At 40.7% G+C, this 26,300-nt stretch overlaps 1 long non-coding RNA gene across 1 annotated transcript in view; it reads left to right on the forward strand.

Annotated features, from left to right (window-relative positions):
* Window positions 1-26,300, forward strand: part of LOC308658641 — a 33,996-nt gene that overhangs the window by 4,671 nt on the left and 3,025 nt on the right. The window lies entirely within an intron of this gene.

Here is a 26,300-nt window from a genome sequence, read left to right on the forward strand (position 1 = left end):
GATGTGGAGGGACACTAGGTACCTCTCAAAGGTCTCTGAAGGCCTTCTGAAATTGCTAGATCAGTACTTCTCTCACTGTGCATAAGGATCGCCTGGGGAGCTTGTTCAAGTGTAGATGCCAAAGGGTTGGGAAGTCTCCCAGTTGATAACATCAGGCCACACTGATTTGTAGGGCTTTAGACTAGTGCTGTCAAAAGAGAAATACATTGTGAACCACATATGCCATTTAGTTTTCTTATAGCCACATTAAAAAAAATAAAATGGACAAACATACTGCACTACAACAATGAAATCTTACACAGTGGTATGGTTCAAGTAGGATAGATCCTTCCCTAAACAATAAAGTAGGGTTCAATGGAAAAAATACATTTCCTTTTTAAAATTTAAATTTAAACAAATTCTAGTTAAATAAAATTAGAAATTCAGTTCCCCAGTCACACCATCCACATCATAGGGACTCAGTGGCCACGTGTGGCTAGTAGCTACTCTATTCAACAGCAGGACTCTGGATCATTTGCTGTGAAGATAATGATGTACAGAGTTTGCCCTTTTAAAGGATTTTATATACTTGGATGTGGGAACATAGGAGACATTCATTAGCATAATTTTGATGAAGGCATAACTTTCTGAGATTTCAAGAGAAGATTTTTGATGTCTCTACTATTCTGAGAGTCTGAATGGGTGTCTTCTGCCCTGTGAAACATTTCACACTCAGTCTACCTCTGAACCTTTATTAGGCACTCCCTTTCCCAAACCCCCATTTGGGTTTCTTCCTTTTCTTTGCCATCACATCTAAATCCTACACAACCTTCAGGGCATATGACTCCAGTCTCAATATCCTGTTATCCTAGCCCTATCACTGTCTCTTTCCTCTGAGCTCCCATGGGCATGTCTGGGCTGGCTGTACAATGGGAGCTTCTTTAAGTGGGGTCTTGAACTCTTTGTTTGCTTTGGGTATGTTACTCTTAAATTCTAAGCTGTTTGAGGACAGAGCCTACTTCACTTCTATGGTGTGTAGTACAGTGTGGAGAGGATAATACTTGCTTAATAAATATTGATTGTTTTATTAAATTACCTAAGATACCTAAGTAAATGTCTGAGAACATCAGATTTAAAGTGTTGATAACTTGAATAAAAGGAATAATGAGTCCTCTTCTTGGAAAATCTCAACTTGATCAAGATGTCAGTTCTCCATAAATTCATTTATAAATTTAATGTAATCCTAACATGAATACCAAAGAGCATTTTTTTAAACTAGAGATTGAACCCAGGGGACTTAACCACTGAGCCATATTCCCAGCCCTTTTTTATTTTGAGAAAGGATCTCATTAAGTTGCTTGGGACCTTACTCAGTTGTTGAGGCTGGCTTTGAACTTGTGATCCTCCTGCCTCAGCCTTCAGAGCTGCTAGGATTATAGGTGTGAGCCACTGTGCCTCCCAGGAGCATTTTTTTTTTAAAGACTATGATTAGTTGATGTTTAAGTTATTTTTATTTTTTTTTGGAAAAATCCTTGATATTAGCTAGGAAAACGACAAAAAGGAAGAGCTCTAAGGTAGGACTAACCCTCACTGATATACTATAAAGCCTATAGGATTAAACCATGTGACCTTAGAGCATAACTAGACAGACCAAAGGAATAGAAGAGGTAAAGAAATAAACACAGCCATGTATGGACCTCCAGTATAAGATGAAGGTGATTCCTATAATCCTCGGGGTAATAATGATCTTTTAAACAAACATTATTGGGTCAAACTGAATAGCCATTTGGGAAAATTTAAAGAGTTCATTTTTTTTTATATCAGATATAAGAAAACTCCAAATGGATTAGACAGCCGAACTTAAAAAATGACATTATACAAGTACTCAAAGAAAGCATAGGTAAATTTCTCTACAAGATAAATTGTAAAGAAAGGCTTTTTAATCATAGTTAAAAATCCGAGTACTTGATAAGAAAAGATTTGATGAATTTGATTCCATAAAACAAAACCAAACCCAACCAAACATTTGAATGACAAAATCACCATAAATAAAATTAAAAATGACAAGCTTGAAGGAGATATTTATAATCTATATCATAGATAAAAGGCTAATATCCCTATTATATGAAGAACTTTAAAAAATTAAGAATATTCCTATTATATAAAGAACTTTAAAAAATTAAAAAGAAAGATAAAATTTCTTATAAAAATGGGAAAATTCAGGAACAGACAATATATAAAAAGAGACATCAGAATGTCCTTAAACAAGTGAAAAGCTATTTGATTTCACTTACAATAAGTGTAATGCAGAGTTAAACTACCATCACTTATCTGTCAGATTGGCAAAATTAAACAGCTTGGCAACATGCTCTGCTGATGAGACTGTGGGGAATCAATTGCTCTCACGCTTTTGGAGGGAATGAAAAATGGCACAGCCCTGTGGAGAAGAATTTGGCACTAACAAAACTGCATGTGTATTTATCTCTTGACCCAGAAGTCACAGTTTTAGGGATTTATCCTGAAAGTATACCTCCCATAATATTAGAATGGTGTGCATGAAATCATTCATTACAACAGTATATAAAATTGTATAACATTTAAAACTACCTAAATATCAAAGCAACAAAACACTAAAACACTAATCAACAACAGAGAGAGAGAGAGGGGGGGGGGGGAGAGGAGGTGGCGGCTGGGGGTGGGGTGGGGATGGGTGGGTGGGATTTCTATGAATTGATATGGAATGATTTCCAGGAAATGTTAAATAAAAAAAAGTTCCAAGGCAGAAAAGGATATAGTATACCATCTTTTGTGAAAGAAATAAGGGGAAACAAAACACGTCTGCTTATTGTTACCCAAAGAAACACAGGAAGGATAAGCCAGAAAATAATGGAGTTGATTATTTACTGCAGGGAGGGAATGGAAATAATTTTGGAGGGAGTTACATTCTCTAAGATTTTTTTTTTTTTGGTATAGTTTTGACTTTTAGAAGCGTGCTGGTGTTTTACATATTTGAAAATAAAATTAAAACAAGATGGGAAGGAAAAGAAAAACCTAAAACTGTAAACAAACTGAAACAAATGAATTCAATTGTATTTCACATGAATACTATAACCACACCAAAGGGGGATGAGCAAAAATCCAGGGAACTCAGGAACACAGTGTTCAACTATCCGCAGTCAGTTTAGTGAGGTTGAAGGGGAGAATTGCAACCAACTCCAAAACTCCTTTTAATGTAAATACCTAATTCATTTTGTGGTAGATGTGTGTATTATTTAGCTTTTTGTCACTCTGACAAATACCTGAGTAAAATGACTTAAAAGGAGGAAAGATTTATTTTTATCAACAACTTCAGAATTTCAGCACAAGGTCAGCCTGCTGCTCCATTGCTTTGTGTGGTGAGTCAAGGCAGACCATCCTGGCAGAAGGGCCTGGTGGAGAAAAGCTGTTCAACTAGCTGCAGCAAAGAATCTGAAAGATAGGAAGGGGCCAGGAACAAATATAGTTCCCAAAAGCACACCCCCAAGAACTGTTCCCTTCAATTAGATAGTTTCTACCAGTCTATTCAGATTATGGATTCATCAATGGATTAATTTACTGATGAAGTTCGAATCCTCATGAGCCAATCATTTTCCAAAAGCCCCACTTCTGAACATTGTTGCTTTGGGGACCCAATCTTCAACACATGAGCCTTGGAGGGACATTCCAGTGCTAGCTATGCTGATGCATGAAGCAATTGTGAAGCTGTCCTAAATGTATCTAGAATTTGGGCATATGAGGAAACATGTTTGTTAATCCTGTTGGGAACAAGTTCTCATTATGGAGTTCTCATTCCATCAAAAATATTGGAACAGAGGAAAGCAAAAAGGAATCCTATGGGATTAATTGGAACTAGAGGCATCAGTCCATGATTTCTTTTCTGTATAAATATGTGTCAGGGTTTTCTGGAGGAACAGACCAGTAGTGTGCATATGCACACACACACACACACACACACAATTATTATTATTTTCTTTTTTTAAAGAGAGAGTGAGAGAGGAGAGAGAGAGAGAGAGAGAGAGAGAGAATTTTTAATATTTATTTTTTAGTTCTCGGCGGACACAACATCTTTGTTGGTATGTGGTGCTGAGGATGGAACCCGGGCCGCATGCATGCCAGGCGAGCGCACTACCGCTTGAGCCACATCTCCAGCCCCACACACACATAATTATAAAAAGGGGTTTATTAGATTGGCTTTTCATGAATGGGGGTTGGATAGTCCCACAATAGTAGTCTGCAAGCTGAAGAGCTGGAGAAACCAGTGGCTACTAAGCCCAGGAATCTGAAAGCCTCAGAACAAGAGGGAACAATGATATAGCCTCAATTTGAGGCTGAAGGCCAGGAAGCTCCCTGGAGAATTGCTGGTGTGAGTCCCTGTTCCTAGGCTGAAGAAGCTAGATTCTCATGTCTATGGGGAATAGTAGCAGCCAAAGTGCCCTGTTCAAGAATTGAGCTGGACTGTAGACAGGCTTCCTCTTCCTCCTCCTCCCCATTCCCCCGACTTTTTATTCTTCTTCCACTTTTTGTTCCCTCTGGGCTCCCAGCCTATTGAATGTTGCCACCATATTCAGGGCAGATCTTCCCCTATCAGTTTGCTGACCCACATGCCCATCATCTCTGGAAACACCATCACAGTCTGTTTCAGTCAGCTGTTTTTGCTTTTGGGACTAAAAGACTCGGCCAGAACAATTTTAGGGGAGGAAGAGTTTATTTGGGGGCTCATTCCATAAACAGCCAACTGCATTCCTTGGGGCTTGAGGTGAGGCTGAACATCATGGCAGAAGAGTAAAGCAGAGGGAGGCAGCTCACATGATGATTAGAAAGCAGAAAGTGAGAGATTCCACTTGCCAGATACAAAATATATACCCCAAAGGCATGCCTCCAGTGCCCACTTCCTCCAGCCACACCCTACCTGCCTTCAGTTACCACTCAATTAATCCCATCAGGGAATTAGTTCACTGATTGGGTTAAGAGTTTCATAACCCAATCATTTCTCTTCTAAATCTTGTATTGTCGTCCACATGAGATTTTGGGGGACACCTTACACCCAAACCATAACACAATCTCACCTGGAAGTGTGTTTTACTAATTTCCTAAGCATCTCTCAAGCCAATCAGTTGATAATCAACGGCAACCCTCACAAGTTCACCCCTGTCAACTTGACACTCAAACCTCCCTCTTTAAACTTTACTTAATCACCATCAGACAATAATAGGATCTTAATTCTGCCTAATAGAATTATCTTGCAAACAATTGAAAACATATTAATTCCTTCCCCTGAAGAGGGGGAATTTTTTTGTTTTTGTTTTTAGTGCTGCCTACTCTTTTAGTGACATAACTTAAATAGTACAGTGTAAATTTAATAACACTTAAATATAAAGTCTATCACATCATGCAGGAGAAAAGAATAATAGAGGAAAGAAAACAAAGATAGGTGCTTGATATGTGTGTAAATGTGCACAAACATATTCTTAAAAAAATAAAAAAGAAATACTCATGAAAATTACAGTCCTCGTTTCTGTAAGTGGTCACACAGTCCTGTTGGTATTTATAACTACCTTCTTCGACTACCCATTCTTTATTCTCTCTGCCTTCAAAAAGCACTGAGTTGCCTTCATCAACTCTTGGTTCTTCTCTGGAGGGGTTGCCCACACCCTCATTCTAGGCCATTTGTTATCCTGCCAAAATTGGATTGTGTAGTTTCCCACTGACCTTAATAGTAGGGCATGGTAGTGCTAAGAGACTCCCAAGGAATCTCCTGCATTCCAAGTATACTCTTCCTTATGGAGTCCAATTTCCCCTTTAGTAGTCTGGATCAATCATCCCAACCATTGTCTTAGCCCATTGACTCAGAAACATGAGGAACTCAAAGTGGCCAGGGGGACATCTTAACTAATTCAAAGGAATCATGCTTCCTAGTAGAAGTACTCTCCCATCTCCAACTTTGGAACTGAGACTTCTAGATCAACAGAACATTAGGTTGTGAGAACAGAAAGCAAAAATATTGCTAGTGGGTCATTAAGGGTAACTCCTGGCTGTTTCTCTTTATTCCATAAATATTGGCTCTAGAAGAAACAGCACCATATTATTGAATGCTGATTCAGACCATATACAGCTTTCTTGAGAAAGAAGCTTGCTCCAGCCCTGCAAGGGCTGATAGTTTTGGCATAAGCATTATATGTAGTGAAGGCAAATCCATACCTAGAATAAGTGTCTATTCCAGTAAGGACAAAGTGCTGCCTCTTCCTTGATGGAAATGTTTTGATGTAATCAACCCAGCCTTACATTGTGGCTGATCACCCAAGGAAATGGGGCCATATTAGGGGCTCAGTGCAGTTTTCTGCTGCTGGAAGATTGGGCACTCAGCAGTGGCCATAGTCAGGTCACCCTTGGTGAGTAGATGTCCATGTTGCTGAACCATGCATAAATTTGTTCCTACCACCATGGTCACTTTGTTCATGAACCCATTGAGCAACGACAGGGTGACTGGGAAATGAGGTTGACTGCTACCCAAAGAAACGATCATCCTATCCTCTGCTGACATCATCCATGGGTGAGCATTTATGTGGGAAACAAATATCTTCATGTCCTTTGCACATTTGGAGAGGTCTATCTACATACCTCTTTCCCAGATATCTTTGTCATCAGTTTCCCAATCATGTTCCTTCTAAGTCCCTGACCATCCAGCTAATACATCGACTATAGCTCATGAATATGTATATAGTCACACACTGGGCCATTTTTCCTTCTAAATAAAATGCACAATTAGATGCACTGCCAAAAGTTCTGCCCACTTGACCCACTTAAAGATTTTCCTTCACTGCTGTCCTTCAGGGATGTCCCAGAAAGGGACATACACTGCAGCTGTCCACTTTCAGGTGGTACCTACATAACATGCAGAACCATGTATAAACCAGGCCCTCTGTTCTTCTCTTGTTCTGCCAGCTGATCATAGGGTACTCCCCCTTAGACCATAGGTACAGGTGGAAGGAAACTTGACCTTAGAGCAGGAGTAGGAACCATGTTCATTTGAGCCACTTTTCCATGTGACTTACTTGTGCTTTCAGGACCTGTTCAGTCCCAATTACATATATCCCACTCCTATTCAATGATAGAGTGCTTCTATCTATGTCCAACTGTATGGCTTGTTGGTCAGATAACACCAAGTTCATGATAGGAATATCAGGTCACATGGTAACTAGGTGGCCCATGGTTAAGTATTTAGTTTCCACTAAGGCCCAGTAGCAGGTCAACTGTTGTTTCTCAAAGGGAGAGTAGTCATCTATAGATGATGGCTAGGCCTTGCTTCAGAATACCAAGGGCTTCCACTATGACTCACCTATGAGGAGCTGCCAAAGGCTCCAGGCAGCATCCCTATCTACCTCTGACACCTCAAATACCATTGAGTCTGCTGGATCACATGGCCCAAGTGACAGAATAGCTTGAACAGCAACCCGGACCTGTTGCAGAATCTTTTCTTACTCTGAAAACTAGCAACTTTTTAGATCACTTAATAAAATGCCGAGGTGGTGATTCTACCACATCCTCAGTTAACTCTGCTATTTGATCTATACATAAGATGCATGGATTGTGGAGAATGCCAATTGATTATCAGAAGCTTAATCAAGTGGTAACATCAGTTGCAGCTGCAGTACCAGAAGTGGGTAGACAATTTTCATCATTGCGTTGCTTCTGCATCCGTGTCCAGTTAGGCACGCCTGCTTTGCATTTCATGGTTGAATGCGGCCACATGGACTCTGTCACTCTGGGATCCAATTATATCCATTGCATCTGGATTTTTCCAAGAGTGTGGCTTCCACGGTAAGGTCCAACATACAGAGAAGAGTACTGACAGGGCTTTTCAAGGATGAATCCCAAGCCCTTGAATTCCACCATCAACAGAAAATCAAGGGATATCAGGCATCTCTAGTTCATTACCATGGGCCATCTTTAGTTCCATATGTAGTCAAACAACCAAATAAACCAGTAGCATCTTTTTAACTCTGTAAGCTGCAACTTTATCTTTTTTATTATTATTTTTTTACTATTTAGGAATTTGGCTTTTAGAACATTTTTTTTTTTAGTACTGGGGATTGAACTCAGGGGCACTTGACCACTGAGCTACATTCCTAGCCCTATTTTTTTATTTTAAATAGAGACAGGGTCTCACTGAGTTGCTTAGCACCTCGCTTTTACTGAGGCTGGCTTTGAATATATGATCCTCCTGTTTCAGCCTCCCAGGCTGCTTGGATTATAAGGTGTACGCCACCGTGCCTGGCTGTAAGCTTCAACTTTAAATGCATCTCTGCTTAATAGACCTATATCAGTGAGGTCAGCTCTCATTCGATTGTATATTCCTTCTACCCATGCGTTTAAAGTCCATTCCTAGACCTCTGCTTGCACGATCTGCTGAGACTTGTGCCTGGTTGTAGGTTTAAAGGCAAAAGTGGGTGGTGAGAGGAGATCCTGAGGTGTGTTAATGTTGTATTGCTTGGCAACTACAACAGGATAGGGCATTATTCTTTCCTTAGGCAGTGCAGATTCAGTTCCCTCAGGCCAAGATAGAGAGAATAATGCCACAGACGATGAGGGTAGGAGTCGGTGCCACCGCCACCGGAGTGATGCTGCTATGAAGTACAGTCACCAGAAGTTGGAAGAGGCAAGGAAGGTCCTTTCCTGAGCCTCCAAAGGAAATACAGCCCTGATGACACCTTGCTTTTGGTCCAGTGAAACCAATTTCAGACTTTTGGCCTTCAAAACTCCGAGAGAGTAAATTTCTGGTTTTTTTTTTTTTTTTTAATACAAAGTATTTAGCGGGGGAATACATGCATTTCATTTTTTTTAAGAGAGAGAGAGAGAGAGAAATTTTTTAATATTTATTTTTTAGTTTTCGGCGGACACAACATCTTTGTTTGTATGTGGTGCTGAGGATCGAACCCGGGCCGCACGCATGCCAGGCAAGCGTGCTACCGCTTGAGCCACATCCCCAGCCCTTTTTTTTTTAAAAAATTTTTAAAATAAATTTCTGTTATTTTAAGCTACCAGGTGTTTGGCAATTTGTTACAGCAGCCTTAGGAAACAGTGTTTGAAACAGAAATACTTCAACTTATATTTCATACCCAGCTCATACATATACCTTCAGGAAAGCATGTCCTTTATGAGTTTTACTGCTTTTAATTTGCCCTCTCTGAATCTTATTGCTTTTATTTAAAAATTTAACATAGAAAAATTGAACATGTAGGGACACAGTGTGTAAAGGAGCAAAGGTCTGAAAAATAGGACTTCCTCATGTAAACCTTTCCTTTCTTAGATTCATAAAGGCAGGAGGTTGTCACCTTTGTCAAGCAACATGATCCAAAATGTCCATATGAATATTTTTACTTCTTGTCTTTCTCTTTGAAAAGTCATTGTTAGGCTGAGAAAGGGTATATATAATGCAGACTTTAAAAAAATTCCAATTGTGTGTTCTGGTTAGTTATACTTTCCTTTATTAAATTCAATGTACTTAAACTACATCATCATCATCTAAATGTAGCTAATATTTATTGACTATTTACAATGTATCAGGTACCATGCTATGGACTCATTTGCTTATTGTTTCATGCAATGTCCATAATGCAATAAGTTGGTTCTATTAATATTTTATTGAAGAGAAACCTGATGATGTGCTCTTATTGATTGTAATACATGACTTTCTGATAAGATGTGACAGGGGTGCAGTTCTTATGGGGATTCTATGCAAGCAGGAGTACGATGGCCTAGATAGACATTTTGCCAACTCACTATGGTGATTAACAAATATGGCAAAGTTTCAGAGTAGTGAATCTCTCTGTAGGTGAACCAAGAGTGGACAGGATGCATGAAGAAGAATTTCAGTGGTGTTTGGAGTTGTCTGAGTCATCAGGGATCCATATATAACTATTTTAAAATGGATAAGTGCTCAAGGGAGTCTTGCTCAGAATCCAATGACCCCTGGCATCATGTGGCTTTGAGGAAGTCAGGGCAATTCTCAAATGTACATCATTTCCAACTTGGCTTTGACGACTCCAAACCAGCTGCATTCCCTATTGAGTAAAGGGTAGAATCTTTAACATTTGGATGTGATATGACCTATGTAGCAAAGAACAATTTTAAAAAATGCATGGATTGCACTCCTGTTCATATGTCTATCTCAAGGCTAATTATAATATTCTGGCTTTTCCTGTTGATGCAAGTAGTTGCTGGTATCATAGAAAGATACTAGGATGGGTTGGAAGTAGAATGGAATTGTAGGATTAGTGCCAAACATGTTAAGTCATTGAACCTTTGGATGATTCTTAAATGAAGTCAATAAAACCTTCCTTGTGTACTTTAGAAGTTAAAAGAAGAAAACACAAACTTCTTAAGAGCTTCAGATTTGGATAGATCTTGATTTAAATCCTCCTTTTCCCTCTTATAAGCTATATGACTTTAGGCAAGTGTATTCAATAGCTCCTTAAGTCTTCAGTTTTTTTTTTCAATCTGAAGTGTGGAGATAATAAATGCTACTTCATAGAGTCTTGGAGAGATTAAATGAGACAACAATAAGAATACCAGGCACAGAGTAAACATTTAATTAATGGAAGCTATTATTAGTAGTAATCAATGATTTAAAAAAGGAATTTAAAAGGTGAAAGGAAATTGTGCAGTATGTTAGTTGTTTCACATGCAAGTCTTGTGAAATGAAAGCATGCATTTAAAAACACGCAAGTATGTTTTTATTTACTTTTGACAGTAAGCAAGGTCAACATGCTTGTTCAAATAATTAGTGTTAGACGTGGAATTATGGCCAACCTTGATGATTTCCCCATGTTTAGATTTCATACTCTGGCATTTTTGTGAAACATTGTATGCCTTGTGTAACTCAATATGCATCTTCTTCCTCTTAAGAGTGTAAATTCCTTGAAAATAAAGATAGCATTTTGTCTGTGGCCATAAAGCCCTGCAGGGTTCAATGAGAACTGTGTGGGTATTCAATATATTAAGTTCTAATTGGCGCCTGAGGGAAGCTGGGGTTGTTATTAGCTTTTCCACCCAATATTATTCTGTGATCCTGCGAGTTGTGTGTAGTGTACAAGGGGAGGGAGTAGGGAGAGGCTAAGGATTTGCCAGGGATTTGGAGCCTCTTACAAAGGAATGTATGTGTATGTATAGCTTCTCTCCCTGGGGTTTTACATTGAAAGCAATTCCAGAAAGCAAAGAGGATTGGAGATGCCTCCTTTTTTCTCTTTTGAAATGCTACTTTCATAAATTAAGACACCAATTTCCCTGCTCTGACTCTCCCTATCTGTGGGAGCTTGAATATGTCATGAGGTCACTTGAATCTCTGGTTTCTGAATTTTAAAATGGGGTGATAATATCAGTTCTGCTTGCTTCATGGGGTTGCCATGAGCATCTGATGAATTGCCCACATAAAAACTATGCACACTGTAAAGTGTGATACATGGGTGAGGTGCTATTATGATGTCACTTACTCAAGGCCTGGGTCCTTATTGGTGGCTTTGTGGCTCCGTGATGACAGTAACTGTGGGAGACCAACTTTGAACATGACTGAGTTAACTACCCTGCTGGGCAATATTGCATCAGGCACCCATGCTGCTAGACTGCCCCGCTCTTCTAGGGTTCAAGTGACTGTCTCCCTGCCTGGGCTTGTCTTCCTGCAGCCCCATGGGTGGAGCTATGCTCACCTGTTCCTTTGTAATATAACCCCTTGCCCTGTTTAGGATAGAATGTTCCATGGAAGTACCTTGTGTGTGTCCCTTTCTCTTACTGTGCCCATGGGTGTGGCTTACCCATATGTCAGTCAACCTGCTGACAGTGGACATCTTGAAGATAGACTCAGCCCCCTGAAACCTGACCCCTTGCCTCATTTGAATAGCTTCTCAATAAAAGGAGTCAACGAGTGCTCTCTCTCTCTCTTCCTGGGGACCTTTAAGGTCAGAGGAACTGTCACAGCGACCCCAAAGAAAAAGGTATTTGTGTCTCTTGTGTGGTTATTTTGCACAACCCAGTTTACCTGGAGTGACCCTGAGCCTTTTAGTCCCAAGAACAGAAACCCAGCAAGTAATATTCAAAGCCTCACATCTCTAGCTTCCAGAATGGATGGCTGTATACATTCCAGTGCACTCTAGGAGATGAGCCCACTTGGTGGCCCTAGTTCTCCAGTGCACAGGTTGGCTGTGCTTCAGTTGTTCCCAGGCTGCACAGATGAAACCTGGCTGTCCTTCAGAAGCCAAGGAGATGTGCACAAACACATTCCCCTCATTCCTCACTCCTGGGTTTACACTCGCCAGTTTTACCCAGAGCCCCCTGGGACTATTGGCAAATGTTGAGGCAGCAACTCTCTGTGAGGAGAGTGCTGTTGAGGAGCCCAGAACAATTTCCCTGTGTGAAGCTAACTAGCCCCCAACTATTCCGGCTTCCTCATACTTTCTGGGTCTTCTGAGAATATTTCTGCACAGGTATCTTCCCTGTCCTTTCCACACTTTGTCAAACTCCTGCTTCCAGATACTTTGCTTTTACCTATGATATGGGTGACCCATGGTACCCCAGGCACCATGGAGCTTTAAGCCTGAACTGGGTAGTGACAAAGTCAGCTGCTGATGTCACAGTTCTCTTATCTGTGCCACCTCAGGCCTATTGGGGGAAGGACACAATCAGCTCTCATCATTACACCCACCACCTCATTCTGGGGGCAAGTTTCCTGAAGAGAGGGGCCACCTGAGATTGCTTTTGCCCCTCTCATTGGAAATTATAAGGCACAAGTAGGATAAGGTAATTGAATCCCTAGAAAAGCCAAGAACATTCCCAGCTACTGTTTCTCATTGTCTCTATTCCTTTTATAAACACTTCAAGAAGCTCATGAACCAGTTCTCTGCCTGTTACTCTCTTCCTTCCATCACTTTCCCAGGAGGAAGGTTTTTTTAATTTATTTTACTTTATTTTTTTTGGGGGGGGGTACCAGAGATTGAACTCAAGGGCATTCAACCACTGAGACACATCCCTGGACCTATTTTGTATTTAGAGACAGGGTCTCACTGAGTTGCTCAGGGTCTCACTGAGTTGCTCAGCACCTCACTCTTGCTGAAATTGGCTTTGAACTCGCAATCCTCCTGCCTCAGCCTCCTGAGCCATTGGGATTATAGACATGTGCCACTGCACCCGGCCCTGGAGTAAGGTTTTAATCTACCAGGGCAATTACAAGTTCTTTTAAGCTTAAATCAGAGAATCATTAGACTCCAGTGTTCTTACTCAGGGCCTTGGAAACATCTGTCCTAAAGGCTTCATGTGAACACATGTGGACCCCAAGCCTCAAAAGGTGCAGTGACTTATTAAGGTTCCATGGCTGAGCAGGAAGCAAAGGGGCTCCGAGCTGAGTGCTCTCTATCCTCTTGCACTGCACTGGACCCCAGTTCCTCTGCACAGAATCACATACTAGAGGCTCTATAGAGCTCCTTTCCACTCCTCTGATTGAGGCAGCATCAACTTGGCCTCTAGAACATATGAAGATCTCTTTAGTTCATCTCATGTTGCTTTCTTTTACTGAGGTCTATTACAAGTTTCTTTCTTTTGCTGGCCCTCTCCTTAATTTCTCCCTTCCTATAAAGTGTAATTAAAACTTGCTATTTTAGCCGCTGAACATGTGCTGCATCTTGTAGGAGGCTGGTGGAGAAAGGAAAAACAAATCAGAGCAGTGCTACAATGTGAAAGGATGATGTTGACCCAGATGTTGTTTCTTATCTGGCGCTTGAGGACACCAGCTTGGCCCTTCTTGACCCTCTTGCCCTTGCCGCCCATTTGTTTTGAATTCAGATCCCTTCAGCATGTTCCCCAGGCCCCATAGAACTCCCTGTTCAGACAGGGCAGCCACTTTCCCACCCTGCCGCCCCTGCCATGGAATTCCAACTCAAACAGCACTTTCCTGCCTTTTGCATTCAATGCAACATTCCCGGGTTCATTTCCGCTGCTGGCACAGAGCTCACACATAGAGGAAAACGGAGCAAACTTTTGAAGGAATATGTTCAAGTACCACAATAGAAACGATGGAGAAGCAGATAAAAAGTATAAACCATGTCATTAGGAATCATTAAAGGATCACCATCACCAAAAGTCTTGTATATGCAAGTGTAAAAGCCTACACACGCTATCTGGGAACTGAGGAGCTGTGTTCCCTGTTTCCACTGACCAGTCATTTAGACCCAAACTGAGACTATTTGAGAGCAAAAGGGTGTCTAACTAATAAGGATGCCAGGGGTCTTCTAACTTCTACTTAAATATTTTTAAGGAGACTAGGCAGTTCATTTGTCTTTGAGCAGCTCTGAGCATTCACTGCAATTAGCTTTTTTTGTGTTTGTGAGAACTCTACCCCTTGAGATCTTCAGTCTCCTCTTTCTCTTTCTCCTTTTTTTTACTGGGGATTGTACCCAGGGGTGCTTAACTACTGAGCCACATCCCAAACCTTTTCTATTTTTTTCTTTTGAGATAGGGTCTTGCTAAGTTGCTTGCAAAGTTGTCGAGGCTGGCTTTGAACTTGTGATCCTTCTACCTCAGCCTCCCAAGTAGCTGGGATTATAGGCATGCACCATTATCTCTGGTTTAGGACCTTCAGTTCTTTTCTTTCTTCCCAAGAGAACAGGTCAGATATGGGAGGACAATTCTCCTGCCTTCTGAGTCTTTTCTTTTCCGGGCCAAATGTCTTTAGCTCCTTTGGCAAACCTTTCTGGTTTTTCATTGATCTGGTTGCTCTTCTGAGGGGCCCCACTTATCTGCATTTTAAATGAGATGTCCAGAGTTTAATGCAGCCCTGTTTCATCTCTTCACTTCCTTCACCTCTAACTATGTCTCCCTACCTCACCTGACACCACTGTATCTTAGGTAGACTCAAGGAGCAGATGCTCAGCAGACACCCCCTTATTTTCTTAAGCTTCCTTTCACCTTCACATAGCATATTTTCTTGGGCACAGTCGGTAGAATTGACATTCATCAGTGACAAGACCAGAATGACAGAGGCAGGAACAATGGCAGCAGTATGGGGGCTTTATTTGTACCTGAGTTGATCAAGTCTTTTATGAAATGGACAGGATTTAACAGTTTTATCTCTTTTTCTGGGTCAAGTGCTTAATTTCTGGAATTGGACTACTTAGATTATAAACCGATTTTGTGCCGGGTGTGGTGGTGCACACCTATAATCCCAGCAACCCTGGAGGCTGAGGCAGGAAGATGGCAAATCTGAGGCAGCCCGGGTGATGTAGAGAGACCCTGTCGCAAAATTTTAAGAAAATTTAAAAAGGGACTGGGGATATGACTCTGTGGTAAAGCACTTGCCTGGCATGTGTGAGGCCCTGGGTTCAATCCCTTAGCACCAAACACACACACACACACACACACACACACACACACACACACACACACACAAAATGTTGGGCTTGGGATATAATTTAGGAGAAGTGGTAGAGCACTCCTGGGTTCAATCTACAGTTCTACAAACTGAAACAACAAAAGCAATGACACCCAAATTAAAAAAAAAAACAACTTATCTTGTACCATTTTAAATTTGAGCAAGCTATTCTCACTGCATCTCGGTTTCCTCCTTGGGTAAACAGTCACATCATGCTGTCGTTGTCAGGGTTAAGTTTAGAGTACTGAGAAGCGCATTTGGCCCCATGGTAAGTCTCACCCCGGGCTCTGATTATTATCATTGTCATCATTCTCCCTGTCTTTCTCTGCTCTTAGTGCTGTTGGTCATTCTCGGGGAGATTTTCTGGCACAGCAAAGACTGCATGTCTCATAGGTGCTTCAGGCTGAAAACTCACCTTCTGCCTTCTGGACTGCAGGTGTCTCTGTGGGAAGATAATAACACCTAAAACCGGTCATTAATCCCTTTCAGCCTCCCAGGCCCTTTCATCCTGGAAGACTCTAAGGCCCTTGAATAAAAGAAGCAAAAACAATCATTAAAGCACTAACATTTGTATAGCAGGTACAACAAGTCTTCCTGATCCAGCCTATTACCAAACATGCTCTTTATCTGAAGCATTTAAGTCATTTTAAGAGGTTAGCTTAGTCCAAGTGATCTCTAGATTTTGGTGACCACAAGAGCACCTTTCCACTCCTGCTTTCCTTCCTCTCTGGCCAAGTAGAGACAAAAGCTTGGCCTGAGTATTTTCTCCAGCTCTGTTTCCTCAGATGGGGAAGGTGGAAAAAAGCACAGGACCAAAGAGGAAGAGGGTCATAATTCTGGATTCCTGCAAAATAACACCAACGACAACAAGGAGAGCTGGGCCTTTCATCTTAAGATCTCAATGCTATTTATACTCGATATATCTTATATCTGTTCTCAGGCATAATTGTATTTAATTTATGGAGACAGTATTTGAATGTGACCAAGCTTAGAGTTTCACCTCACAAGTGTAAACAGCCACAGTAATGTATTGGCTTGTGGACTGTTCAGCCCATTGTTTCTGATTAAAAAAAAAAATTGGTTCTTTTTAGTTACACATGACAGTAAAATCCATTTTGATATATTTTTTAAATATTTATTTTTTAGTTGTAGTCAGACACAATACCTTTATTTTATTTGCTTTTTTTTTAATGTGATGCTGAGGATCGAACCCAGGGCTTTGCATGTGCTAGGTGAGTGCTCTACCCCTGAGCCACAACCCCAGCCCTCCATTTTGATATTATTTACAAGAATGGAATATATCTCATTCTAGTTAGGACCCCATTCTCCTCCTCCTCCTCCTCCTCCTCCTCTTCTTCTTCTTCTTCATTTTAATAAGATCTTATTATTATTTTAGATGAAAAATATCTTTATTTTATTTATTTATGTGGTGCTGAGGATTGAACCCAGTGCCTCACACGTTAGGCATGCACTCTACCACTGAGCTACAACCCCAACTCTAGGACCCCATTCTTGTGGATGTACATGGTGATGGGATTCACTGTGATGTTTTTAATATGTACATAGGAAAATTATGTCAAATTCATTCAACCATCTTTGTTTCTGATTTTTAATTAATTCAGCAATGTTAATTAGTCAAGGATGTGTGAAGGCTTTGTTCTAGGTAGCAAGGTTGGCCTGGCTAGTTGCATGGGGGGGACAGCATAGTGGGTCATTTGGAGGTTGTCACATGCGTAGCCATGAATGCTGAAAGGCTGATTCTCAGTGTAATTCACTAGTGCTCAAATGAGTAGAAAATCCCCATGCCTTGGTGAAAGTGATGGCAAAATTTCATTTCCTGGTCATCCATGTGAATGCTCTCAATAGGGCGTAACATCTGCCTTGAGATAAGCTGAACCTATCAGAAAGATTAGAGTGTGTTAATCCAGCCAGATCTTTTCACAACACAGGCTGTTTAAAGGCATGTATCCCCATCTCCAGTGGCAGCAGATGCCACTGTATTTTCTTCTTGCCCTCTGCTCTTGTCTTTAGCACAGATGGGTATTTCTCTTGCTCTCCACCCATCAGGTGGTTTGCAGGGATAGAGGGGTGGAGGTAACTGGCTCCCTGTCACTGCTTTCTACCCCTAATTTCTGGTTTCCTTAAAGAGCTGGAAAGAAAGAAGTGAATTAACATTCAGTGGATACTTGTAATGCATCAGATGCCTTTCATACATGATTTTACCAATTGTAAGTTTGCCTGAGAGCCCTGACTCTTTTAGAAATATAAATTAAGCAACACAGTGGGTAATGTGTAGTTTAGACCAGAACATAGGAGATGAGAGGACAGGGAAACTCTGTAGGGCCACATCTGTTCTTTCTGCTCATAGACAATGACAGTGCTAGCCTGTCAGATTTTTTTTTAAATATTTCTTTTTTTAGTTGTCGATGGACCTTTATTTTACTTATTTGTTTATATGTGGTGATGAGAATTGAACTCAATGCCTCACACATGTCATGCATTCTGCCACGGAGCCACAACTCTAGCCCAACCTGTCAGATTTTAACATTGATACGCTTCTACATTTGGATGCTTTTAGGGGGTATAAATCCTCATTTGCAGGTGTGTGAAGTGATGGGTTCATTTTTTTCCCCTGGGCTGTCACACCTAATGACAGAAGTACTTGGATTATATTTGTGACTCTAGAGAAATAAGAGATCTTTAGCATAACTCATTGAGAGAACATTCTCAGTTCTTTTTTAACCATGTGCCTGAGGATCAAAGCTGTTAGACGGGGAGGTCAGGACCAGGGTACCTCTCCTGGCCTTGCAGGACAGATATCTTGGAGGAAACAAACTGCTTATCTACCCCAAATGGCAAAACAATCATTTGTTATATCAGCTTTATTTTTGTTCCTATTGCTTTAGTTTTGGTCTTGCTTGTAAGAGTTATTGCTTACTGACTCTAATAGCTTAGACCTCAATTCCATTAACATCTTTTTAGAATAAATGACATGCTTGGTGGCTCAGAGATCCCAGGAACATAGTGAAGATGTGGTTTCTGAGGTTTGACCCTAACTATTTTCTATGGGTGAGCAGATGGCCTGTTCCACATGATGAATTGCTAGAAAGAACTAATATGAATTAGTGCAGTTTACTTTGCATACATAAACACTTAAGTGTGTGCTTAATAAGCCACTGGATGCAGATATTCTCTGAATACACAACAGCTCAATCAGCTTCAGATAAATTCAATGGGCTTGACATCCACAATCAGCTACCAGTCTACCCTTTCTACAGCCTATGAAACCTGTATCACAGAGGCAGTAAAACTGATTAAAACCAATTCACCTTCTTTCCTTTTGACTCTTCTGAAGCTTTCTCTGGCAATAGGTATGTAGATTGGTGACATGTGAGATGTGATCAATTTACAAGTGTTTAGGCCATCTTTTATGTTCTTCCCATAAGCAAAATATAGATGCCTGATCCAGAAGAGATGGGATAGATGACTTCTGTCATCCCTCAAGTCAGGGAGCTAAAAATAATGCTCAAGAAGTAAGTATACAAAACTTTGACAGCACATACAAATAAGCTGACAAGCTGATTAGCCTCTTCCCTGAAATATTTCAAAAGGCCATCCCAGAGATAAAGAGGGGAGCAGGGCTTTGAAGAAGCTGAAAGTTTATATTATAAATAATAATACAAACAATACAATAGCATTTACAGTAAGTTCCATAACCCCCTGCAGTAGTTGATGGAAAAAAAATAAAATTTGTTGAGAAAATATGTCAAGTGGACCAGATGACACCTGTACATGCAGTGGGTTTTATTACAAAAGAGGAACCCTAAACTTAGGGAACTCACCTCCTTTATAAAGGGAAGGAAGCCTGCTTGATTTCTGTTCCAAAGAAAGATACTCTATCTTCCCAGTTTACTATATACTATACTCAGAAAAATAATCTGGAACAAAGGGTAGTTAGTGCCAGACATGGAAAAACGTGGGAGGCCCACAGAGAATTGTCTTCCCCCTGACTTGGTCAAGTTTACCCACCTGGTAAACATGAGTGAAGATTAGAATCAAACCAAGCTCATGTGTCTCACTGGCTACTTATCCAAGACCTTCAGACTATCAGTTCTGGGACCATCTTCCTGATTGTTGCAGACCTGGATCACATGGGGCATCCACACATCAGTATTTATGCTCTTTCTGTGTTCTTTGAGGCCAGGCCTCAATCTTGGGTTCCATTCTTACTGTGTTTCTTCCCTTGTTCTCCAGGACAAAGTGCTTTGCCTTGGTCCCTGACACTTTCCACAGTCCCAAGAACTCAACTGCCATATCCAGCCCAGTCTTAGTCACCACTGAGCCTGGATTTTTGTGTTTTCTATCCCAGATGTGCCAGTTTACTTGTCACACTTGCAGGAACACCTTGATATTGACCTGCTCAGCACGATCTTTGCTCCTTCTATTGTTCTAAGACTGCTTCATATGCTCAATTGAACTTCAAATATTCTTTCCTATCACATTTTGTGTGCTTGTCTCGTCCTGTACAGTGTGTTTTGTGTCTAGGTTATTGCCTTAGTCTGCTTGAGCAGCTATAACAGAATGCTATTGAGTGAGTGGCTTATGAATAACAGAAATGTATTTCTCATACTTCTGGAGGCTAGAGGCCAGCAGATTTGGTGTGTGGTGAGGGATTTTTTCCCCCCTGGTTCATAGATGGCTGTCTTTTCTCTGTGTTCTCTCATGATGGAAGGAGCAAGGGAACTCCCTGGAGTCTCCTATATGGGCACAAATCCCATTCCCCCACTTCCTAATTCCATACATTGTGAGTTAGGGTTTCAACGAATAAATCTGGGGGTGACACAGACTTCTAGTCTATAGGAGTCATTGCCCACTTGACTACTTGATTTCACTCCAATAGGGGAGGGAGGCGGAAATGGGCAGAACAAGGATGAATACCATAAGCAAGTGCTGTAGATAAATGAGTATGTATACTGGGCCACTGGGAAGCCAGTCTGAATAGAGACAAGGGGAAGAATGGGACAAAAAAGACTTTGAATGCCAAGCTGAAGAATGCTAATAGAACACATTGATTGCACCACAGAGCAGCCCAAGGACTTCCCAGTAGAGTGGACTGATGGAGACAGCACGAGACTTGGAATTAGATGGAACTAGATTTGAGTTCCAAATCTGCTACATATGAGGTGTGTGACCTTGGATCTTTGACTCTGTGTCTTAGAGTTTCTCAGTTAGAACCTGTGGTCACAATATCCTAGGGCTGTTATGAGTTCTGTTGATACCCAGTCTAGCACAGTGACTTCAGAGATAACCTGCTCAGTAAAGTAGCTGTTGTGTATTTACCATTGTGGAATGCTAGCTTCATGCTATCCTTCTGATTTTAGACATGAGAAAAAAAATGAAGCATAGGGGCAGTTGGCAAAGTGACCTGCTTATCCAACCTTGCCACTGGTGACACAATCTTACCCAACACTCATTATTTATCAAACGCTGCTTGATAGTGCGCAGTCAGGCATGTATTCATTGGTGACTGCTGCCAGCAATCAGCAGCAGCCTCTGGAGACACAGACTGTATATCTAATCCTGACTGTATATCTATGCCATGGCAGGGACTCTTGCCATTGAATGTTTACATGTTAAACCAGTAAAGTGCTTCAGCACTGCCTTCCTTCAGCTCCCCCAAACTGCCTCACTGTTGGTTGCTACTTAGAGCTGCTTCACTCAGCCAATTCCCACTAATCCTTGAGTTTCAGCTCCATGCCATTGTCTGAGGGAAGCCTTTGCAGACGCTCCCAGTGAAGCAAGGTTGCCTGTTGTATGTGCCATAATGCCTGCTGCACCTCCTTCACTGCGTTCCTTGTGCTTCTTATAACATCATCAATACCAGTCTTTCCCACTAGGTGATCACTGTAAGAGCACATCACGGTTGATCTGATCCAATGGGAGGGACATCCCCAGAGCCTGGCAGAGGGTAGATCAGATAACTACATAAGGTTTGCTAGCCACAATAATTATTCTGGAATTTTAAAGTTGCTGCTTAGGATGTAAAAAATACGCTAAAAATTGGAAGATGATGATCTCAAAATAAAGGAGATTAGTTCCCAAGAAAGCCCATTAGAAAAGTTATATTGATATGAACATATTTATTAATACATATTATACCTACCTGTAGATAAGCAGGTTACTTTGACTTTATTTGTCTCCTTTCATCTTGCAGTGACACTTCACCAGGGACCTACTTAGTCCAAGGACTGGCATTTGGTAAGTGCTATACTAAAAGTCTCAGCCATTAATTAACTGTAGCAGTTGCCATTGTTCCCCATTGCTGAGGAAAGCAGGTTTCAGGTCCCAAAGGTTTTCATGACAAATTTACCAAGTATACATCCATATTTTATTTCCTCTTGGCTTTAATTTTTACCCCTAGTAAAATTTTAATTAATTCAATTTACTTATTTTTCCCCCTAGTATTTTCTTGAATGAAAACACCACCTTGTTATGGTGGTTTATTTGGTTCCCAGGGTACTGCACACTGTCCAGGAAAGAGAGAGCAGCATATGCAGATAAGAACTATTCCCTCGGGAAGTGACATTTAACCCAAGTGGAACATGACTTCCTATCACAGCAGAAACACACCCCCGCCCACTGCCATGGATTTATGATGTCTTTAGATCTGTCCAATGCTGCCTCTTGGTGAGAACCAGAGAACCATGCATGACCATGCTTAGGGAATGGGGCATGAGGACCCAGGGACAGCTGTGCAGGCTGCACCCTGCCAAAGCTCCCCAGCAGAGCAGTGAGTTAGTTCTCTCATCAAGTTTTATGCCCAGGATGGGTCTGGATCTAGTGGGAGGACCAGGCCATATGTTTCCAGTGCACACAATGAAGAAAGGGCTGGAGATGGTGATGGTCTAGTGAGCCAGTAAAGGGTGATTATTTAGAGGGTGGACTTTGCAGGAGATAGGTTTAGACACCTGACCCACTGCTATCTGCATGACTTTAAGGGGAGTTTGTAAATCCCAGTTTCCTCATCTATAATACAAAGATTAACAATGGCAATAATAATAATCCACATTTCATAAGGTTGCTGGAAGGATCAAATGAGATAAAGTAAGCAGAAGACAAAGCAGAGGAGTGTCAGGGCTGCATTAACACTGACTGTAATGATTATCGTTGGTGCCATGAAGCACATGGCCTTCTACGAGGTATTGTGGACATAGATCTCATTTGTACTTTCTCTCTCCTCCTTATTTCCACACTGCTTTGTCCCCTCCAGTGGCTCCGCTCAATGTAGCCACCATTCTCAGTTACTAAAACCAGAAATCCAAATACCATCCTGGACTTTTCTCTTTCCTTCTCCCTCACCTCCATCATCTAAGCAGTCACTAAAGTCTATGAATTCTACCTCCTTCCCACCCATCTCACCCGAGCTGCTGGGCCCAGAGGAGCCTCATTCCTCTCATGGATAATGCCACCAGCCTCCACAGTGGCTCCTATTTCTAATCTTTTTTATTTTTCATTTTGCACTACTGGAGATTATACCCAGGGGTGCCCCACCACTGAGCCATATCCCTAGCCATTTTTATTTTTCACTTTTCAGACAGGGTTTCACTAAATTGTTTAGGGCTTCACTAAGTTGCTGAGGCTGGTTTCTTTCTTTCTTTCTTTCTTTTTTTTTTTTTTAAAGAGAGAGTGAGAGAGGAGAGAGTGAGAGAGAGAGAGAGAGAATTTTTAATATTTATTTTTTAGTTCTCAGCGGACACAACATCTTTGTTTGTATGTGGTGCTGAGGATCGAACCCGGGCCGCACGCATGCCAGGCGAGCGCGCTACCGCTTGAGATGAGGCTGGTTTCTAACTTGTGATCCTCATGCCTCAGTCTCCAGAGTCACTGGGATTATAGGCATGTTCTACTGTGCCCAGCTCTCCAGCCCTTTTTGTATTTTTATTTTGAGAGAGGCTCTTAGTTGCCTAGGCTGGCCTTGAACTTGCCTCAGTCTCTTGAGTTGCTGGAATTACAGGTATGTACCACCATTCCTGGCACAGCCCTGATCTTTCAGTACACAAATCTGATCTCATGTATTCTCTTGCCTAGGGTTATCCAATGTTGCCTTGTTTAACTAGCCACATTCCTTTGGGAGCAATTATGGCTCTGTGACATCTGGTCTGTTCCTTTCCTGCTCTTACCTTGCTCCTGTGTTTCAGCAACAGGGCATTCCGGGAACTAGATAGCTTTGCAAGGGGTTTCCTGTGCCCTGGGCATGTTGTTCTTCTTTCCTGAAATGTTGTTAATGATGGTGACAATGATGATGACGACTATGACGATGATGATGATGGAGAAGAAGAAGAGGAAGATGATAGCAATAAGTATATATTTGTGTGTATTTCTGTGAGTGTTTCACTTGTAATCCAGGGGGTTTGACTCTGTGTCCCTTACCCACAAGGGGAGGCCATATTGGTGTATGTGATAGTCAGTGTTGTTCTTCCCACTTGCTTATTTTAAGTAGATTTTAGTTTTTAGAGAAGTTTTAGGTTCACAGCAAAATTGAGCAGCAAACACAGAGTTCCCACATATCCTCTGCCCCTGCCCCAGCTTTCTCTGTTCACTACTAGTACTGTTCATCGTAGTGGAATGTTTGTTACAGCTGATGAACCTACCCTCATACATGTTATCACCCAAGCACATAGTTGACATTAATTAGGGTTCACTCTTGGTGTTGTATAGTCTGTGGTTGAGGTGAATGTATAATGACATGTATCCATCATTATAGTATCATGCAGAGTAGTTTTACTACCCTAAAAATCCCCTGTGCTTCACCAATCCATTCCCTTTCTCCCTCCTTCTTGATTTTTTATACTGTCTACAGAGTTTTATCTTTTCAAAAAATTCTGAATAATTGAAATCATACAACATATAGGCTTTTCAGACTGGATTCTTTCACTTAGTAATATGCATTTAAGTTTCCTTCATATCTTTTCATGTCTTAAGAGCTCATTGTTTTAGTGCTGATACACCAGATACACCAGATACACCAGAGTTCATTTATCCATTCACCTACTAGAAGACATCTCAGTTGCTTCCAAGTTTTGGCAATTATGAATAAAGCTGCTATAACATCTGCATGCAGGTTTTGGTCATAGGCAAATGCTTTTAAGTCATTTGAGTAAATACCAGGCATACATTTTCTAGGTCATTTGGTAAAGTATATTTAGTTTTGTAAGAAATCACCAAACTGTCTTCTGAAGTGACTGCTCTGCCTTGCATTCCTACCAGCAATGAACCAGAGTTCCAGTCGCTCCACATTCTTGTCCGCACTGTATACAGTTACCGTTTTGGATTACAGCCATTCTGATGAATGTGTGGTTGTTTTAATTTGCAATTCTCTATTTGATATTCTCTATGATGCAGAATATCTTTCCAAATTCTTATTTGCCATCTGTATATCTTCAGTGAAGAATCTGTTCATACCTTTTGCTCATTTTAAACTTAGATTGTTTTCTTACTGTTAGTTTTTTTTAAAAAAAATCTGATATATACTATTATTACTTTTATTAGTTCTCTTCAGGTGTACATAATATTGGGGGTTCATCTGACATAATTATAAAAGCATGTAATATAATTTGCTCTGATTCAATCCCCAATATTTCCTCTTTCGCTTCCCCCCCCCCTTCTGTTCCCTTCCCTGTACTGCTATTTTACTTTTTTTTTTAAAGTAGTGCCTGTATCCACACATATATGTAGGAGAGTTGGGTCAGAACCGTTTCACTATTCTTCCCTTTTTCCATCCCTCCTCTATTCCCCTCAACCTCCTTTGTCTATTCCACTGATCTTCTATTTTAATGAAATTCCAATCCCCCCTTTTTTCTTTTCTTTTTTCCCTGTTATTTTGAACTAGTTTCCACATATCAGAAAAAAACATTCAACCTTTAACTTTCTGAGTCTTTTACCTGGCATGATGGTCTCTAATTCCATACATTTACCTGCACATAATTTCATTCTTCTTTATGGCAGATTAATACTCCAGAACCTTCATTGTTTGGGGCATAGATATTTATGATTGTTATGTCTTATTGATGTACGGTTGGTTCCCTTCTTTATCTCTTCTGACTAACTTTGGTTTGAAGTCTACTTTATCTGATATTAGGATGGAAACCCTTGCTTGTTACGTGACGCATGTGAGTGATATATTTTTTTTCCCATCCTTTTACCTTCAGTTTGTGGATGTTTTTTCCTACAAAATGATCTTAAAAGCAGCATATTGGTGGATTTAAAAAAAAATCCTATCTGCCTGTCTATGTCTTTTAATTGATGAGTTTAGGCCATTAACATTCAGGGTTATTATTGAGACATGTTTTGTCTTCCTGGTAATTTTGGTTTATTTTTGGTTTTTAACTTGACTAAGTTTCTCCTTTGATTGGATTTCCCTTTATTGCAATTCCTCTCTGCTGATTTTCATTGTTGTTTTTCATTTCTTCCTCATGGAATATTTTGCCGAGAATATTCTGTAGTGCAGGCTTTCTCCTTATAAATTCTTTTAATTATTGTTTATCATGGAAGGTTTTTATTTTGCCATCAAATCTGAAGCTTAATTTTGCTGGATATAAGATCTTGTTCGGCATCTATTTTCTTTCATATGTTGTTCCAGGATCTTCTAACTTTGATGGTCTGGGTTGAGAAATCTGCTGAGATCCAAATTGTTTTCCCCCTATATGTAATCTGAAACTTTTCTCTTGTGGATTTAAAAACTCTATCCTCATTCTGTATGCTAGGCATTTTCATTATACTGTGACTTGGTGTGGATTTGTTTTAATTTTGTACATTTGGTATCCTGTATGCCTCTTGTATTTGATATTCCATTCTTCACATTTGGGAACTT

The sequence above is a fragment of the Spermophilus citellus genome (genome assembly GCF_964194105.1).
Source record: "Spermophilus citellus genome assembly, chromosome: 10".
Classification (NCBI taxonomy): Eukaryota; Metazoa; Chordata; class Mammalia; order Rodentia; family Sciuridae; genus Spermophilus; species Spermophilus citellus.